The sequence below is a fragment of the Oxyura jamaicensis genome, chromosome 2 (genome assembly GCF_011077185.1).
Source record: "Oxyura jamaicensis isolate SHBP4307 breed ruddy duck chromosome 2, BPBGC_Ojam_1.0, whole genome shotgun sequence".
NCBI classification, from domain to species: domain Eukaryota; kingdom Metazoa; phylum Chordata; class Aves; order Anseriformes; family Anatidae; genus Oxyura; species Oxyura jamaicensis.
The window spans coordinates 16083162-16091023 of NC_048894.1; the positions used below are offsets into that span (position 1 = coordinate 16083162).

The 7862-nt window shown below is 44.8% G+C and overlaps 2 long non-coding RNA genes across 3 annotated transcripts; both read left to right on the forward strand.

Annotated features, from left to right (window-relative positions):
• Positions 1-274: 274 nt before the first annotated feature.
• LOC118161721 lies at positions 275-4623 on the forward strand. The gene is made up of 3 exons (XR_004748139.1): positions 275-347; positions 3773-3832; positions 4437-4623. It is a non-coding gene; the product is annotated as an uncharacterized LOC118161721 (long non-coding RNA).
• A 678-nt stretch (positions 4624-5301) lies between these two features.
• Positions 5302-6181, forward strand: LOC118161722. 2 transcript variants are annotated; one of them, XR_004748141.1, is made up of 2 exons: positions 5302-5420; positions 6040-6181. It is a non-coding gene; the product is annotated as an uncharacterized LOC118161722 (long non-coding RNA). The 2 variants fall into 2 exon arrangements; XR_004748140.1 differs by having other exon boundaries at positions 5338-5420; positions 6043-6181.
• Positions 6182-7862: the final 1681 nt, after the last annotated feature.

The following is a 7862-nucleotide window of genomic DNA, read 5'->3' on the forward strand; positions in this document are numbered from 1 at the left end:
TCGTGCTGGGGGAAGCCGTGGGTGGCCGCAGCTTTTTGCAAGGCGTGTATTTTCGCCTGGATTTACCCCTCCGTGAAAAAGCCCCGCTAGCCTGAAGGACGCTGGGGAACGCACCCCCCTGAGGAGGCCGCGCAGGCTGGGACAGCCTCTTTCATCTTGTCTAGTTTTCCTCTATGTAAACACCATGAAAACACCATGAAAACACCCCCAGGCATCAAGGAAGAGTCTTCCAGGACACTGGGGAATTTGCCACAGGGTTGCACTGCACAGGACAGTCAGGCCTGGGGGGTCTGTGAGGTTGTTACTAACCACCTGTAAGGGGGAAGGCAGGCAAAAAACCTCTCCAGGTAGGTTCACGAGCTGGCAGGAGATCAGAGGTCAGCTGCAGCCCTTTTAAACACAATACTTCTGAAAGGGGCTTGCGCTTTTTTACTTTTCTGTCTGGATGTGATAGAGCTTTTTTTGTTTCCCTTCTCAGATCAAGCTCTTTGCTTCACTGCTCTGCTATGATGAACACCCTCAACTATTTATATGGTTCAAAAGTACAGATGCTGTCTGAAAAATTCTCAAGGCAGAGTTTTAGGAAGTTGGTCAGAAGTCTTAGAAAGTGAATCATTGCATAGGGATGGGCTGACCTTTGCTTTTTTTTTTTCTTCGAGCTGCCTGCTGTGTGTTTGTCAGATAGGGATTGAACTGAGAAAGGGTCCTGGAGTTCAAACAGCTTCCCTGCTGCAGCGAGGTGGAGCATGGCACAGGATGCAGCTTGTCATAGATAGCAGCTGTGTGCATCGCGGGGCTCAGCTCCCCTCTCATGCTGCTTGCTCGGCTCCTTCCCTCTCCAGTACTCACTGACCAGAGGGGGGCTTGGGTGGGATGCGGTTTTCGGACCCCTTAACAGCTCTTCATCCAGCTAAGGGCAGTGTCCCACAGTGTATCCTGCTGAGTCAGCAGGAGAGGGCAGTTCCTGTCTCAGGGGGAAGGAGAATAAAAGAAGGAAATAAATCTCCTTTACCTTTGGGGGCCAGAGTTATACCTTGCAATCTGTCTGGGAGAAACCCATGTTACAAAACACTGCTGCCTCGCTGATGTAGTTAAAGCAGTATAATTTCTCAGCAGCTGTCAAAATTGTATGGGTATAAATACAGTAACCAAGCACTGAATTGTAACTTCAGCTGGAATAGACACATTGCTCTTCAGAACTCTGCACACCAGGCTTTGGTGGCTGTGTGAAAGGTTGGGACTGGGGAAAACTTGGGGAAGTAAGCAGATCAAAAAATGAAAAATGACTTTTGTGGGAAGGGAAAAAAAGAATTTTCAGAGGGAATTTCAGAGGCTTTGAAATGTACCCATAACTGTTTCATTGTTCTCTCTACCCCCAAATCCTCTTTCCAAAACTGTTATCAGAAACTTTGTCCAGGGGGTTATTAAAACACCACAGCCAATAAGCATTAACTAATAAACATATAAAGTATGCAGGAAAAAAAGACATGATGTTCACCGTGAACATCCTTTTATTACAAGAGCTGACAACACTCATGATATTTGCTGTTCTTTTTTTCAGGGAAACAGAAGGTATTTTTTACATGAGGAGTGTTTCTGTTAAGCCTACGGTGCAGGACTGACGTGACTCACCTCCCTGTAGTGTCATTCTTGTGGTGCAGGGGAAAGGGCCCTGTATTTTTGATGTGGTGTTCTTCAGGGTACCTTTGGTTGGAGTCACTGATTTGCATGAGAACTGCTCAGGGTAAGGAGTGTGCTGCAAGAACATGGAGATGTGTCTGCGCTGACAGGGAGAAGGAACTGAAAGGTAATACAGAAGGAAAAAAAAAAGCTTTGTGGATGCTTCTCAGCCTTCAGCACTCGGGAGGGGGCTGGGAAGGGAAGGAAATAAGAAAAGCAGCGTATCACAAAGTGAAGAGAGCGGTGACATTTTACAGCAGCCGAAGATCTCCACAGTGTTTGTACTCCTTTCATGTGGTGTTATCAGAGTTCTTTGCAAGGGTTTATTATCGTGTTCTCCCAGACAGAAAGCAGACAGCCATCCTGTGACCCACATCCTGAGTTTTACAGCCCTCCTTGTCCTGTGCCATCTGGGATATTTATAGTGTGACCCACCACTGGGAGCACAGAGGACTTCCTTTATACTCTAAATGCCGTGCTGCAATAATAATGAGAAACTAGGACAAATGACAAGCCTTCCTGCCCACAGAATGTCATAACCCTGCCACTTCAAATGACACGAGCTGGCTAGGTCACCATGCTGTTTGTTCAGTGGGTTTCAGATTGCCGGTTGTTCCTGCAGCTGTAGTGAAACTGAGGCTAAAGGCTGTACCTAGGGCAGCAGCGTCTAAACACTCTGCAGGCTAAGTAGAGTGGCAAAGGGTGAGAGAACCTAAAGATTGCCAGTTAGGGCAACAAGTGTCCACCCAATCCTTCCCAAAGTGTGGCTGTTAAATCAGTGATAAAGAAAGGTACAGCTACCTCTTTAAGTACAGTGCTGCAGAGCTCAGATGAAGTGTAGCTCCTCAAAGGGATCTAAGATTTTGTTGTTGTTGTTGTTTGTTTGTTTTTGTAAACATTTACCTTGATCTTGCTTATCTGTGCAAGAAATAATCTTATTTCTAGGGGTGAAGTAAGGCAGTTGGCTTCCTATCAGCCCTCCTCCTTTCTGCATCGTTTCCCTGAGGTGTGACGCTCCTGCGTGAAGAGTGCAAGGGGATTCCCAGGGGCTGTTTTTCTTTGCACCTGACAAGATTCAAAGCAGAACACGAGGAGAGTATACAGCTTTAACTGAATCTGGGCATGCATACCACCATTACCCTGCAAAGGTCAAACATGCTCTAGGGCTGTAAGAGTTCAGTGAGAGAGATACAGAAGATGAGGTGTGTGTTGTGTAAGATAAGAGTAAGGGGTTTTATTTGATTAGCAGAGGGTCAGGGCTCTGTGGACAGGGGTGAGTGACCTGGTGGCTCCCAAACTGATGCTGGAGAGAAGGCACAGAGCCCTTCAGCAGGTTTCTGGTTGCCTTAGCAAAAAAGCTTCTGAGTGAGGGCTGAGCAGCACGCACTCTCATCCACTGATTTTCAGGGTTGTTGTGAGTGCCTACAGATCTGCTTGGAGGGAGCATGAGCTCTGTTGGCCAGCCCCTGTCCCTGAGTGGTGGCAGACAGCAGGGCATCTGCCAGCCTGAAGCATGTCAGGAGAGCTGCCTGGCTGACATCCAGGGCTGGAAGCAACAGACGGCTCCCTGCCGGCGTGGGCCAACATCAGCCTCGCTACTGTTGCCCTCCTCATTGCAGGGAGAGTGGGTGCTGGTGGGTGGGAGCAAGCACAGAAAGGTCTCTGCTCTCGTACCTTTAGCAAATGGGACGCTTCTGTTATGTGTATTGCTGCTTCTGGAAAAAAAGGTCTTAAACTGTATCTATGCAGTGATGCAGGGACCAACACTAAGATGAAGAGTAGGAACACCACCACCAAAAAATAACAGCAGGTGGATAGAACTGGGTGCCTGCCCTTTCCTCCCCGCAGGAAAAAAAAAAAAAAAAGAAAAAAAAAAAGAAAAAAAAAAAAGAGGGGAAACTTCATTTCTAGATTAAAAATGGGTGGAAGTTGGGATTATGTCAGACTAGAAATTTTAATACTTAAATAAGGTAGGCAAAGAGAAGGCACAGTGAGTTCAGAATGGCTGAGCAATGGAAAGAAAAGGAGATTAAAACCACCACTGTGATTTCCATGTACAGCCTCCCCAGTACTGTCTTGTCTTGTTTTGTAGGTAGATTTGTGACAGGTGAGGAGCACCAGGATGAATCCAGTGTTTCTCCACAGCATATGTGTGAGCATGACGGTAAGGTCTAACCTGTTCGTGAGCCCGTGACAAAAGACAGACCTGCACATTCTAACCATGGGTAGCCTACGCTTTTGCCTGAAAAAGAAAGCTGGTGGTTTTGTTTTGTTTTTTTAATATTAAAATGATAGCTTAGCTCTCTTGAAGTCTTATCAGCACAGACACAGAGCATGCCATTCTTTACTGCAGCACAGCCAAAGTAAACTACCCCGGTGCCATATCAAGTTGTGCACAGGGAGTGGGAAGTGCTCTGATGTGGAGTGGGAAATGCTGTGACGCGGTAGGTTTACCCAGTGCAAATGGCTGGTTGCCAGTAAAGGAGGAACCGACTCTTACACGGAGGCAGAACATACCCTGAGGTTAGCAAACAAAGAACACAACTTGAAAATATGTGACCTAGGGTTTATGAAGATCTGTGGACGTGGAAAATAATTTTTTTTGCAAGTAAATATGTGAAAGTTAATGACAATTTCTGTACCTGCTGGTGTAACAAGCCAGCCACAATGTCAGCTCTTGTTATAGTGAAGTAGCAGCCCCCTGGAGAATACCTGCAGCCTTTTATCACTTCACCAATGCATTTATCTTTCTCAAGGCAATGCAAACATCAGAGCACACGCTCGGTTTTGCTCTGTAACAACATCAACATCACAGAGGAGCGTATCCATGCAAAACCTTTATTTGGAGCATGTCTCCTGTGGGACAGCAGCACCCCTCCAGTTTACATGTAAGCACAGAAGCACGGTAATTTGCATTGTGCAGAAAAAAATACAAAGAAGATTCTTAAAATGCATTCATCTTCTGACATAAAATAGAAATACTATTGAAACTGCTTGCCTCCATTTTCTCTTTATCCCTCCAGCTCTCTGCCCTTGGGCTACCTAGAGCAGAAAGCTGTGGAAATGAGCTAGTATTAGTTTTGGAGATAGGCCACAGTATCTTGAAAGTCAGCGTGGAGAATTATCTGCAATATGTAAGGAAAAAGACAGGAGGATACTCTGCCTGTTTTCCTTACAGGTTAGGAATAGCTTTTGGAATGGTTCTGATTATTTTCTCTACCAGTCCAGATCTAGAAAGAAAGCTGAGATTGCTGCTGTTCGTGGTGGAAAGTTCCTCCTTCGTTTTATAATCTGTATGTTATTTGTGGTTTCTCTTGGCTGGGAAATTTCATTTTTATTTCCAATCTCAGCCATGTGTCAGTCAATTCTGCCTTAAGTTCCCTTCACCCTCTCCCTGCTGAGCAGCTCTGCAAGCCATATTGCAAACATATTTTTCAGCATGGGTGGGAGGTAGCATTGTGGTTTGGGGCTTTGCTATTGATATCAGGATTTCCCTTTTTCTTTGTTTCAAACATTTTTCCCTTTAAAAATAGAGTTGATGGTAAACAGCTTTCGTTTGGTTCCCGGGGGAGGTGGAGCAAACACTTTTTCAAGCGAGTTTGAATGAAAACATGAAGTCACAATTTCCCAGCTTTTCTAATGGATTCAATGATACAATCACCATCTCATGAAATCTCCAGCTTCATTCTTTACTGGGACTGTGCAGAAGAATAGAAGTTTAAACTCTGTGGTCTACACCTGTAAGTAAATCTCACTCCAGTAAATTAGGACTGCAGCATCATGGCTTATTGCCAGGGGAATGAAATTAGGGGAGTGTTTGATCCTTAACCAAGAAAATATCGGTGTCCTGCGAAAGGACAGCTTTACAGAAAACATTCAAAAGGCCAACAATTAAAAAGCTCGCTTATTTCATCTGATGGCTGCTCTCAAGTAAAGATGTGCTTCTCAGATTACTTGCCTCCATCAGATTGTGAGCTTGGACAAAATGCCTACCTTGCAATTGCAAGAACTGCTATTTAAAATGCAAGAACATCTCACTTGTACTTTTCTCCCAATCACTTTTCTTTTGAAAAGGGGCAGTGAAGAAAATATCAACATTTTAACCAGCCATGAAGATTCGCTATTATAAAACTAACATTCGGCTGGCTGTCCGTGTGCTAAAGGCAACAGAGTATTGACCCAAGACATTAATATTGATTTATGATATTAAACAGCAATATTTAACTAAGTTCAAATATTTATATAAATAAGCTTTATGGGACTGGTTATTTTCAAAGGGTGCACACTTGACAGATTAATTTTATTACTTGACCGCTTTAAGCACATATTGTCCTTTTTAATTTATTTTTTTTTCCCCAGCAGCTGTTGGCTGTTTCAGGGTACAGAATATCTGCTCCCAACAGCCTTTCGTTTTCACATGTTCCATCAGGAGCGGAGTCAAGGGAACTTGACGGGTTTGATACATTTTGCAGTTGTTTGCAGTAAAGACTCATCTGTGGCATGAAACACAACAGTCTTTCCTATGCCTAAGGATTTTTTTTTGAGTTAGTAGCTGACAAGTGATGCTTGTTCAGGCCCACTGCTGGGCATGTCACCTACCAATGATTGTGAGTCACACGAAGGGATTTCCCTCCTCTGCCTCTCCCATCCCACCCTATTTAGCTGCAATGACAGTGGGATTTCAAAGTCATGGGAGCATTTCTGAGCACACTTCTGTCTAGTTCAACATGCCTCTAGCAAGGGCTGGGATGGGATCAGGGACAAACTCCTAACTCGTGCCCAGGGGAACCACACGAGGGAGCACTTTCACCTCCAAAAAATGACATTCCCATCAGGGAGTCCCCGAGTACCTGCTCACTTCTCACCTCTGCGCTGCAAAGCCAACGGGACTTGCCTTTCTTGGTCAGCATCTGCGAGCAGTGCTGGAGCCTGGTGACTTCTTTCTCAGACAGAAGATGAGAGCCTCAGGCTGTGGGTTCACTGCGTACCTTCCTGGCACCAGAGCTGGTACAGCAGCACAGCCTCCAAGTGCTGCTATCTCACTAAATTGGCTGTTTCAACAGGGTAAGCAGAAGGAGATGATGGCAGGTCCTAAATAGCTATCCATCCCCAGAGGAGTCTCCAGCGGTACAGCAACAGCACAAGCTGGATACACAACTCCTAACAATGTGCTTTTTGAGGAACTAGCTCTGCTCTTCCTCCTGAGAATAAACATACATGCACCGTTCCTCACTGCTGCTCTGCAGTCACACCACTGTGCTGCAGGAGACCCTAGGAACAGGCTCCACATCCTCTGCATCCACTCAGCCCTGAGCTCCTGCCCTTGCCATTGCCAGTGACAGCTGTTGCCATGACAGCTTTATTGAAACTGAAAGCCACCATTAACTAACTGTTTTTTAACTACATCTGGTGCAGAAGGAGCTTTCTGATGACTATTTGCAACTGGCTAAAGGCTTCTGGAAAGGTGTTCATCACTGGTATCATCCCCCAAGCCCATTCAGATAGCTGATATGGCACAGGTGCCATAGAAACACTAAGTCACAGTCATTCCTACATCATAGTAGGAAATACCTAGTGCGGTTAGACTAACACAGCACGTTTAAAGCAGTACTAACTCTAGTCTTCCATGCATTGGCAGTCACGTTACTGCAAAATAAAGCTCATAAAAGTTTTAGGTTTTAATTTCTCATTCTGGTCCAATAAAACCAGTTTTTCACTATTGCTTCTTCCTGTTATATTTTTTTTAAGATCTTGGCTGTTTACATATGTTGGAAAAGTAATTATTTGATATGCGTGATGAAACAGACGCTTAAGAATCAATTAACCCCTCCCCATCAGAAGGAAAAAAATGCAGAAAAAACTCATGTTCCACACAGACATGAACTGAAGGTAGCAAGAGCAGTGATATGTGACATTTACAGTTCTCCAGAAACCCAGAGTAAATTAAATCCCTCAAGTTATTGCCAGGCATCTCAGCTTTGCTAGTAAGTGGGATGGTAAGAACTGAAGCAATTCTTTTTCGGAAGCAGGTCTTTATGGACAGAATTAGCAGTGGGAAACATGTTTTGCAGCCACTTACCAGCCCCCAGATGTGCTAGATGGAGATAGATGACTGTTTTAAAACAAAGGTGAGTGTAATAAGGATGGTAGGAACAGTTTGTCAACAAGCATTGCTAGACAGC